The sequence below is a fragment of the Felis catus genome, chromosome A1, assembly GCF_018350175.1.
Source record: "Felis catus isolate Fca126 chromosome A1, F.catus_Fca126_mat1.0, whole genome shotgun sequence".
In the NCBI taxonomy this organism is placed as follows: Eukaryota; Metazoa; Chordata; class Mammalia; order Carnivora; family Felidae; genus Felis; species Felis catus.
In genome coordinates, this window is record NC_058368.1 from 183,628,511 (window position 1) to 183,640,793 (window position 12,283).

Here is a 12,283-nt window from a genome sequence, read left to right on the forward strand (position 1 = left end):
ATTTTTTGCGTAAGTCTTCATAATGCTTAAAAACCCAATGTTCTAAGTACAACAAGCAAAAGCACATAAAAGATGACAGCAACAAGGGAGAAGAACTTGGAGTAGAGAATTCTGTATTTTGCATGGTTTGCATTTAATTTACCATGTACATATATAATTTTAACATTGAAAGTAAAATAATGAAAAATCCCTGGAATTTATTTAATGTTTTCATTAACTGAAAACAAGTATTACATAACATTTAAAGAATAAAGTTAATTGGGGTGCCTGAGTGTGAGTTCAAGAGGTTAAGCATCCAACTCTTGGTTTTGGCTCAAGTCATGATCTCACAGTTTGTGAATTCAAGCCCCGCATCAGGCTGTGTGCTGGCAGCATGGAGCCTGCTTGTGATTCTCTGTCTCCTCTCTCTGCCTCCCACCCCCACCTCTCTCCCTGTCTCTCCTTCTCTCTCAAAATAAATAAATAAACTTAAAAAAATGGGGTGCCTGGGTGGCTCAGTCAGTTGAGCATCCGACTTCAACTCAGGTCATGATCTCACAGTTCGTGCGTTCAAGCTGCACGTTGAGCTCTGTGCTGACAGCTCAGAGCCTGGAACCTGCTTTGGATTCTGTGTCTCCCTCTCTCTCTGCCCTTTCCCTGCTCATGCTCTGTCTCTCTCTGTCTCTCAAAAATGAATAAATGTTAAAAAAATTTAAAATACTTTTAAGAAAAGACTCAAGTTAATAAATCCTTCATAACTGTGAACTATGTTCTATATACTACTTTACATCTCAGGAATTTTGTAAAATTAAAAAATCAAAATATTTATTTTCTTAAAAATGGTCATTTTTATATCTGTATGTTCTGACCTTATTTTACCATATGAGATATCAGTTTTACTATTGTATATTCCATAGTTCATGCTTTCTAAAATAAATATTCAAGATTTATAGAAGTAATTTATGTTATAAAGAACAGTCAAACATATAAGAGTTACTGGTTGCCATATCTACTTCATCAACCTTGGGACTATTGATAAAATCTCACTATGGAAAATTAAATATTGGCCATAATTTTTCAGTCTCCTATAGTAATGCTATGCATTTATACCCTTGGCATGGTTCCACGATGGGTGAAGTATTTCTACCTGTCCATAAACTCTGGGCATGGCCAGATGAATTTATATGGCCAATGGGCTAATAACAGACATACAATAGATGCCTCTATGATTGACCATGTCTTCTTGACCTCCTATCATTACAGTAGAAGACTCCCCAGCTTGCTTGTACATCTAGGGAAGATGAGAGATGTGGACACAATCTGTAGCTAAAGCCAACTCCAGGTAATTATAGCCTGGATCAGCCAGCTCATAGCCATTCCAAACATGTTTGAGAAAGTATGTCACTGAATGCTGGGCTGTTTAGTTAAAAAGCATCATTGTGGAAATGTTTGAATGATAAAAATACCTGCACATACACACACAGACACATGCACACACACACACACACACACACACACAAACATAAAATAGATGGCACTGGTTTTGAAAACAAGCATAAAGTGACCAGCAACTATTATAAAAGATTAGGGAATTGGTTTAAAAGAATTACTGTAGAAATGATCCATTAATTCATCAAAGTCTCAGGATATAAAATCAATGCACAAAATCAGTTGCATTTCTGCACACCAATAATGAAGCAACAGAAAGAGAAATCTAGGAATGATCCCATTTACAATTGCACCAAAAACCATAAAATATGTAGGAGTAAACCGAACCAAAGAGGTGAAAAATCTATACGCTGAAAACTATAGAAAGTTTACAAAAGAAATTTGAAGAAGATACAAAAAAAAGGAAAGATATTCCATGATCCTGGATAGGAAGAACAAATGTTGTTAAAATGTTAATACTACCCAAAGTAATCTACATATTCAGTGCAACCCCTATCAAAATAACACCAGCATTCTTCACAGAGCTAGAACAAACAATCCTAAAATTTGTATGGAACCAGAAAATATGCTGAATAGCCAAAGCAATCTTGAAAATGAAAACCAAAGCTGGAGGCATCACAATCCTGGACTTCAAGCTGTATTACAAAGCTGTAGTCATCAAGACAGTATGGTACTGGCATAAGAACAGACACTCAGATCAATGGAACAGAACAGAGAACCCAGAAATGGACCCACAAACATATGGCCAACTAATCTTTAACAAATCAGGAAAGACTATCCAATGGAATAAATACAGGCTCTTCAGCAAAGGGTGCTAGGAAAACTAGACAGCGGCATGCAGAAAAATGAACCTGGACCAGTTTCTTACACCATACACAAAAATAAACTCAAAATGGATGAAAGACCTAAATGTAAGACAGGAAGCCATCAAAATCCTCGAGGAGAAAGCAGGCAAAACACTTTTTGACCTCAGCTGCAGCCAACTTCCTACTCACACATCTCCAGATGCAAGGGAAACAAAAGCAAAAATGAACTATTGGGACCTCATCAAAATAAAAAGCTTCTGCTTTTTACAGCGAAGGAAACAGTCAGCAAAACTAAAAGGCAACCGACAGAAAGGGTTAGTATCCAAAATCTATACAGAACTTATTATCAAACTGAATACCCAAAAAACCAAATAATCCAGTGAAGAAATGGGCAGGAGACACAGATAGACACTTCTCCAAAGAAGACATCCAGATGGCCAAACAACACATGAAAAAATGCTCAACATGACTCATCATTGGGGACATACAAATCAAAACTACAATGAGATGCCATCTCACACATGTCAGAATGGCTAACATTAACAACTCAGACAAGACCAAATGTTGGCTAGGATGCAGAGAAAGAGGATCTCTTTTGCACTGATGGTGGGAATGCAAAGGTACAGCCACTCTGCAAAACAGTACAGAGGGTCCTCAAAAAATTAAAAATAGAACTACCCTACAACCCAGCAATTACACTACTAGGTATTTATCCAAGGGATACAGGTATGCTGTTTCGAAGGGGCACATGTACCCCAATGCTTATAGCAGTGCTGTCGACAATAACAAAAGTATGGAAAGAGTACAAATGTCCACTGATAGATGAATGGATAAAGAAGGTGTGGTATATATACACAATGGAATATTACTCGGCAATCAAAAAGAATGAAATCTTGCCATTTGCGACAATGTGGATGGAACCAGAGGGTATTATGCTAAGTGAAATTAGTCAGAGAAAGAAAAATATCATATGACTTCACTCATAGGAGGACTTTAAGATACAAAACAGATGAACATAAGGGAAAGGAAGCATAAATAATATAAAAACAGGGAGGGGGACAAAACAGAAGACACTCATAAATATGGAGAACAAACAGAGGGTTTCTGGAGGGGCTGTGAGAGGGGGGATGGGCTAAATGGTTAAGGGGCATGAAGGAATCTACTCCTGAAATCCCTGTTGCACCATATGCTAACTAAATTGGATGTAAATTAAAAAATAAATTATTTAAAAAAATCCTGTAGAAGGATGGACAAACAGTGATACATATTGCATAGTGGCAAAATATTACCTGAGATGAATGGGAAGAAAGAAAGTTTATCCAATGAAGTTGTAGAGTGGAGGGAGAATTCAAAACTAGCTGCATTTGAGAAGGTAGTATAAGAAAAAGATAAAATTAGAAAAAAACTGATTGGTGTGCAAAAAAATTCATCCAGTAACTTGTAGCACTGGGTAATGAAAGAGTTTCTCACCAAACTAAAAGTGTATTCATCGTCCAAACAATCCAAAATCTTTATCAGCTGCAGGGTGTGGTGGTAGTATGTGTGTGTGTGTGTGTGTGTGTGTGTGTGTGTGTGTGTGATCTGATAATGAGATGTGATACATCATCTGTGCTCATCCATTTCTGACCGACCTTAGAAAAGTTATTTTATCTATACCTGCTTTCTCATTTCTAAGCTGAGGATACACAGGGTTGTTTTGAATATATCAAATGAAACAATGTAAATAATTTTTTAAAGGGCCTGTCACATAATAAAGCACTAGATAATTTTTAAATATAATAGCTATTATTATTAGCCATAGGATATTAAAAGTTTGAATATTGAGAGACAGATTCTTTTGTAATGTATTCACTATTTAGACTTCATCCACCTAGATTCTGATAATACATTAAAAAACTAATTACCCTGAGATATTTAGGTAGATACCTAAAACACTGGAAAAAGACATTAGCTATACAATCACATTTGTTCCAATAATCATCCATATTACAAGTGAAAACATCTGTATACTAAGTGCTTAATATAAACCCAACACAGTGCTCAGCATTGTAAGCTCTATAAACAGCATTTGACTTAGGTGGTCCTTAGCCTTGGGAACGTAGTTGTAAGTACAAAACAAAACTAAAAATGTTCTGAGTTCTTTTACTTTTTAAAGAATAATATTATTAAAAAAATCATATTGTATATGAATCGATAACAATTATTGATTCTTTGCCTTCTGGTCTTTTGAGTTTTTCACATCAACTTCCATCCTTGTAAACCCAAACACTTTTTTCTCATTTGAATGTTGCAACAGAAAATTGTATTCCTTGTCTGTATGAATTTACTCCAAATTTATAATACCCAACCTTACCTCTAGCTTTACTCCTGCTAAGACTGTTCCAGATACAGTAACTTTTTCCAACTTAGTCATCCAACCACCTTCACTGCCAACAGATGGTATCAATTAATTTTCTATTAAATTCACTGTCTCCCATTGACTTACAAATTTACAAATCTAAGGAGCAGTTTTTAGCCATTATTTAACACAGTTAGTTGTCAGTCATTTTCTCCTTAAAACTCTCCTCCCTAGTATCTTTTGAAGCTACGCTCTTTAATTTTGTCTCCAGGATCTCAATGTTCCTTCTGTGCATGCTGCCTTCCTTTTCTCCTCCGCTCTGGTTCTTCATTCTTTCAACTTTTACCCATTACATATTTTTCTGAGGTTTGTTTTGGATTCCTATACCTCGTTTACTCTCTACTGATTCCTAAAGAGTTTTAACTCAGTTCTGTACAGTGACAACTTCCATATCTGTATCTCCCACTCTGACCTCTTAGGCTACAAACTAGATTTCCTATTGCTCAAAAAGTTTATCTTAAAACTCGTTTTTGTCCCCAATTCTAATTGTTTCCCTTGAAACTTAGTCTTTTTGTCTATAGTATCACTGGTAACTTTTATTATTTTCCTTTGGATTTTCAAACCTAGAAGTGTGGATATTACCTATTTTCTGACCATCTATAGCTAAAGAGTAGTAAGGGCTCACTGATAAAATAAACTTTAAGCAGAGATTTGACTGAAAATGAAAGGAAGCAATGCTGATATCTGGGGTGAAGTATTTTAGCCAGAGAGAGAGAGAAGAAGAACAAAGGATCTGAGGCATTGGTGAATTTGGTGTGCTTAAGGAATACCAAGGAAGTTAGTGTGTCCAGAGAAGTGGTGACAGATACATTCTCAGAAAAGAAAAGAAAATCCACAGAAAACTTCCAATTTTTCACACCTGTCCATTTTCTGCCTGAGGCTGAGAAACAGAATGGCTGCAAATGGGCATGTATTCACATAATCACTTCTCTTTCATTTGTGCCTTTCTTCCCAGGTAACTTAGAATGCCTTTGTTAAAAACAACAACAAAAATTTCAGTATAATGTCTCTATTACACCAACATTGTAAACAGTAGTATGTTAATAGTGAAGAGTTATTTTTTTTCCAGTCTTCAGATGCAAACTAAGTGTAGAATTGGGAATATCTGAAGTTGAGTATGGCAGTACTGAAGTGTGTGACATGATCTACACGGAACATTAATAGATGAAGATTATTCCTCATAAACTTGCATTTCTCCTTTTGAAACTGTATGAAGGAAACCTCATTTAAAATGGGGTCAGGAGACCAGAGGGCAAGTTCTCACTCCCTAGCAACTCATCACCAGTTGCAGACCCCAACTAGAAGAGATAATACTTGCACTCTGAACAGGAAGAAATCTACTTTGTTCCTTCAGCAGGAAGAATTTTTCCATGGCCAGTAACAAGTCAGCCAATAAGAAAACACCACAAAGAAGCCAGCAAACATCTCACCACTCTGAGTTCTCTCTTTCCTCCAATGGACTTCTGTTCAAAGTAGCCCCTTCCAACTTCTTTATATCTATAAATTAATATTCCTATTTGATCTCTGAACTTTCCTATGCTTTGCCGTAGCTTGTATGGCCCAAATTGCAATTTCTCTGCTGTTCCTGAATAAACCTATTTTCTGGTAAAATAATTGGCTGTTTTATTCTTCAGGTCAAGTAACACTTGGTGTCAAAGAATTCGGATCCAGGGAAGACACTCAACAACTCTGAGGCTGGTGAACAAATAGGCACCAGTACCCACTGAACCTACTGAGTTCACTGTTTTCTTATTGATCCTGGAGTTTGAGGATAAATTTTATCCTGGATTTGAGCTCCACTACCTTTGCATTTTGAGTTTTGTCTTTATTTAGGATCTGTTTAAAGACTTTGTCCTTGGGGCGCCTGGGTGGCGCAGTCGGTTAAGCGTCCGACTTCAGCCAGGTCATGATCTCGCGGTCTGTGAGTTCGAGCCCCGCGTCAGGCTCTGGGCTGATGGCTCAGAGCCTGGAGCCTGTTTCCGATTCTGTGTCTCCCTCTCTCTCTGCCCCTCCCCCGTTCATGCTCTGTCTCTCTCTCTGTCCCAAAATAAATAAACGTTGAAAAAAAAATTTAAAAAAAAAAAAGACTTTGTCCTTTCTGTTTTTGTGAAGGCTCAGTCCTTTCTGGTGAGTACACATTTGTTTTTCGGAACCTCCAATTTTGAGTAATGGGAATCCAAGCTTCTAAATTCTCTCAGTAGAGCCCCACTTCAGGGACTCTGGCTGATTTTATGTTTGAAAACTCTGGTTCCTCCTCATGCACATTTTTAATTGAGTAAACCATCTTGGTTAAAGAAAACTTATAACTTCAAGAGCCATTATGGGAAACTTGCAACCTCCAAAACTTGTTTTCCTTCAGACTAGATTACAAAGCTCCATCTCCAAAATTAAAACAAACAAATAAACCAGAATAGGTTTAATTGGCATGGAGAAGCATCCAAAAGGTTTCAAAATTCCAAAATAGTTTCACTGAAAGATTCCTTGCAAAAGGCTAATGAAAAATTAAAGGGATAAAAGGTACCTAACACTAAAGACTATAAAACTGATGCGTATGACTGTGGTAACTCCTACTCTTCCCCTCCATCTTCCTTTATTTGAGTACTCATTCTAGTAATCCTTTGTCTGAATTGCCTTTCCACTCTAAAGAGTCTATTAAACAGTTACCTTTTAAAGTAACTCAACCTGAAGCTTCAGGCAATCCTCAGGTACCTTTTCTCTTTGTCAAAGGCCAAACTAATGGTCATACTTAAAGAATCTCTTTAACCCAGGGAGGATCCTCAAAAGTTTTGGTAAATGGATTATCTCTTGAGCCCAGTCAAGAGAGGGACAATTTCATATTGTCCCTAACCAAATCCAGACCAATTGGCTATTGATCCTTTCTCTTTCAGGGATAGCTACTGCCTTCTTGTTTGTTGCATTTTACAAATTTTGCTTGCTTTCTGCCTGCCTGGGACTTGCAGGTTATTGATTCTTGCGGCTATTTTAGGGAGTGACTCTAGGTCTTAGGAAGCTCATTTTTTGCACCCTCTTAAGGAAGTCTTTTGGATCCATGGTGTTGTTTAAGGCTGCCAAAAATATTAACAGTTTCTCCTGACTGAAACCTGACAAGATATTTATTTATTTAAACATTTATTCATTTTTGAGAGTGAGAGAGACAGAGCATGAGCAGAGGAGGGGCAGAGAGAGAGGACGACACAGAATCCGAAGCAGGCTCCAGCCTCTGAGCTGTCAGCACAGGGCCTGATGCGGGGCTTGAACTCACAGACTGTGAGATCATGACCTGAGCTGAAGTCGGACAGTTAAGTGACTGAGCCATGCAGGCACCCCTGAGATATTTAGAATTATTTAGCAACATTATGACCAGAAATTTGGTCAGATTGTAATATGATATTCAGCACCTCATAGGAATGTTTTTAAGGCCTTCTCCTCTAAATGTACCCAGAGGGAAAGAAAAACATTCTAACATCAGTGGATGAGTGTGTCAGTCCTTTGATATTAGTTAGATGGCAACCCGTTTTTGAGCAATTAAAAATAGATGTCTTTGTTTTCCAAATGAAGTATTTTCAAGATCACTGGTGTGGCTCCTGAAACAATTCAAAGTCCACCAATCTTTCTTACCAATCCCAAACTTCCTCTATTCATCTCAAAATACCATCCTTAGGGAACCCAAATCTTAAAGAAACTTGCATTTTTTCCCCCTGTGCCTTTAAGATGTAAAAGGTCTACCTGGGGTCCCCTCCAGAATGCTTATTCAGATCATCTCTTTGATATGCAAATTTCAGGGAGGTAATTCTTATCAGAAGCAGAAATAAAGAAGGATAGGTCACTTTAATAGATCAAATTTGTCCTATAACTAATGAGTTGTGTATTAGTATACCTAATTCATTGCAGTAATTTAAAATGGAAGCTACAAATTCTCTACATCTGTATATATGTTCACTTGTGCGTGTGCATGTGTATGCACACACGTGTGTGTATGTGTGTGTTTTGTAGATGTGTGACATTGTCCACTTCTGGATAGTAATGCCAAAATTAATTTGTAAAAGAGCTCTATTTAATTGGCTTAAAGAAAAATGCTTATATAAATTAAATTCTGAGGCATATGATAGAAACTTAATCCATGTGAATTTCAGGTTTCCAAGATCTGGGAAAATATTTGATATTAAAACTGGTTTGCGTTTGTGGGTTTTAATTAAAACCGACATGTCTTTAGAGTTATTGGCATTAAATATAATACAGTGATTCTACCTAGGCTAATTAAAGGTCAAGTGAGTTCATGTCATATCTTACAGAATTTGTCAGCCAAAAAGATAAGATAATGGTTAGCTGTTTGGTATGTCATGAAATTCACAGGACTAATCTAGACATAATTACTATGCACAAGAGAATTAAACAGACACAAGATAAAAGTTTATAAATAAACTTTTCAACAATAACTATGTCTATTTAAATCATTTCCCTAAATATTTTTGTTAACTTAAAACCATTTATTTTATTTATTTTTTTTTTAATTTTTTTTCAACGTTTATTTATTTTTGGGACAGAGAGAGACAGAGCATGAACGGGGGAGGGGCAGAGAGAGAGGGAGACACAGAATCAGAAACAGGCTCCAGACTCCGAGCCATCAGCCCAGAGCCTGACGCGGGGCTCGAACTCACGGAAGGCGAGATCGTGACCTGGCTGAAGTCGGACGCTTAACCGACTGCGCCACCCAGGCGCCCCTAAAACCATTTCTTTACTAAGTAAGTTAGATGATGGATAGTCATTAAATATCCAGTTCATTTCCAAATAAGATATAACATTAATTACTGAACATGGGTTTATCTACTTTGAGCTGCTTATTACAGAGAAACTCAAAGATACTTAGATTTCTTAATACTACAATGAAAAATGAAAAAAAAAAACAAGTTATAAATTTGTCAATCTAAAGAATTTTGGTAAAACAGATAGTTGATAGTTAATTCTTAGTTTTCACTAGAAATTAAGGTATCTAAGATGTAAAAAATTCTAATAAATGGGATTGGGAAGAGGAAGATGGCAGAGTAGAAGGATTCTAAGCTCATCTTGCCCATGGACAACTCAGATAACAACCTGCATCAGTGAAACTAAGAAAGCAACCCAAAGACTGACAGAACAGACTTTCCACAGTTAACTGTAGAGAGGGAGCCATACCAGAAAGGGTAGGAGAGGCCCAAATGTGATCTGGAACCAAACCCCCAGAAAGATTAACAGAAAAGGGAGGGAGCACAGAAGAGGGAGTGAAACAAACCCCACATTAGGCACCTTAGGCATGGGGGACCTACACTGAGAAGACAAGTCCCAATGACATTTGGATTTGAAAATCATGGGGTGCCTGGGTGGCTCAGTCGGTTAAGCGTCCGACTTCAGCTCAGGTCATGATCTCTCAGTCCATGAGTTCGAGCCCTGCGTCGGGCTCTGTGCTGACAGCTCAGAGCCTGGAGCCTGTTTTGGTCTGTGTCTCCCTCTCTCTCTGCCCCTCCCCCGTTCATGCTCTGTCTCTCTGTGTCTCAAAAATAAATAAATGTTAAAAAAATTTTGAATATCAGTGGGATTTAACTTTACATATTTTTACAAACAGTGAAACTTACCTCTGGGTACTTTAAAAATCAGTGGGCTTAGCTCAGAGAGCTAGAGAGTTATAGTCCTTGCCCTGATTGAGCCAGCATAATAAACAACACCAGTGAGATACAGCATAGAACCAACAGTATGAAAAGCACCTGGGGTACAGGTGATGGAGGTTTATTTACTAATCTCAGAATGTGTGTTGAAGAGATAGGTATCTTTAGAAAACTTCTCCAAGAACAAAGAGCTGGGGGGCACTGTTTATCTAGTCCCCCCTCCCTCCAATAACCTAACATTTTCAGGAAGCAGCACACCCTCCACCTATCTTGCTAACAGTGTGTACTCTATCCCAATGGTCTGAAAATCTGCCCCATCCAACCTGCCCCATTGAACAAACATCCCTCCAAAGCAGCTCTTACCTTGACACATCCTGCAAGCAGCTCTGGCAAGGACCAGCACCATTCTAAAGTGACTTGTGCCCTGAGAAGAGGGAAAGATAACCACCCACACCAGTATGACTGCGGCCCCGGCAGATAGATTTAAGGCAGGCATCTGGTCTAACTGCCAGCCTTGCCCACCAACAAAAGCCTCTCAGAAGACAGGCAAGGAGGGCACACTGCAGTTTAGAGTCTGCATACCAGCAGACAAGCTGAAGGCAGGTATCTGGTCTGACACTCATACTACCCAACTACAAGCCTACAATAGCCCCCATATTGGCTCCTTCACAACATAGGAACTAAACCCTGGACAGTGCATCTTCAGTAGCCAAAGGGGGCCAACACAGTCAACTGGATGGAAAGCAAATGAGGCTTGGCCACAGCAGTAAGGTGCAAGCAACAAATACAGGAGACACCCTTGAAGAACCTGATTCTGGTAAACAGGGGACATTGTGCTACAGGGCATCACCAGGGGATCTCTTCTTCATCAGGCCAACACTTTCAAGAGAATGAGAGGTTGAGAATTCTTTAGGCCAAAAGAAAAGACCATAATCCCATAATCAGGAGTAAGAAAATTATTAAAGGGAAAAAAATCACAGGTAGATGCAAACATAATAAAGAAATATTAATTACTTACAAAACCAGTATGAAGGTTAAAGCACAAAAGCAGTAAAATCAATTATACCTATAAAAATCACTCAAGAGATTAACAAAATAAAAGGATGTAAAGTATAACATCATATATATATAAAATGTGTGGTGGGAGAAGTAAAACTTTAGTGTTGTTAGAATGGGTTCAAACTTAAGCAACCACCGACTTAAAATAGAATGCTATATGCATAAGATATTGTGTATGAACATAATGATAACCATGAATAAATAATCTGTAACAGATACACAAAAAAACAAAGAAAAAGGAATCCAAGCATATCCCTAAAGAAAGCCATCAAACCACAAAGGAAGAGAGTAAGAGAAGATAAAGGAACAGAGAAGAACTATGAAAACTGAAAAACAAATAACACAAGACAATAGCTACATACCTATCAATAATTATATTAAATGCAAATGGACTAAATGCTCTAATCAAAAGACATAAGGTGACTGAATGCATAAAAAAACAAGACCACTCTATATGCTACCTATAATAGATTCACTACAGACCTAAAGACACATGCAGATTTGAAGTGAAGGGACAGAAAAACAGTTATCATGCAAATGAAGGTGAAAGAAAGCAAGAGTAGCAATACTTACATCAGACAAAATACACTTTAAATCAAAGACTAAAAAGAGACAAAGAAGGAAACTATACAATAATAAAAGGACCAATCCAACAAGAGGATATAACAATTGTGGATATTTAAGCACCAAACATACAGAAGCTAATACATAAAGCAACTATTAACAAATATAAAGAAGAAACCGAGTGTAATATGATAATAATTGGGGACTTTAACACCTCACATCAATGAATAGATCATCTACATAGAAAATCAACAAGAAAACAGTGGCTTTGAATGACATACTGGACCAAATGACCCTAAGAGAGATGTTCAGAATATTCCACCCTAAAACAGGAGAACACACATTCTTTTCAAGAGCACATGGAACATTCTCCAGAAAAGATCAATGTG

At 37.6% G+C, this 12,283-nt stretch overlaps 1 pseudogene; it reads left to right on the forward strand.

Annotated features, from left to right (window-relative positions):
• The first annotated feature begins 10,729 nt into the window (after window positions 1-10,729).
• The window catches only part of LOC101093495, a 104,531-nt pseudogene continuing 102,977 nt past the window's right edge, over window positions 10,730-12,283 (forward strand).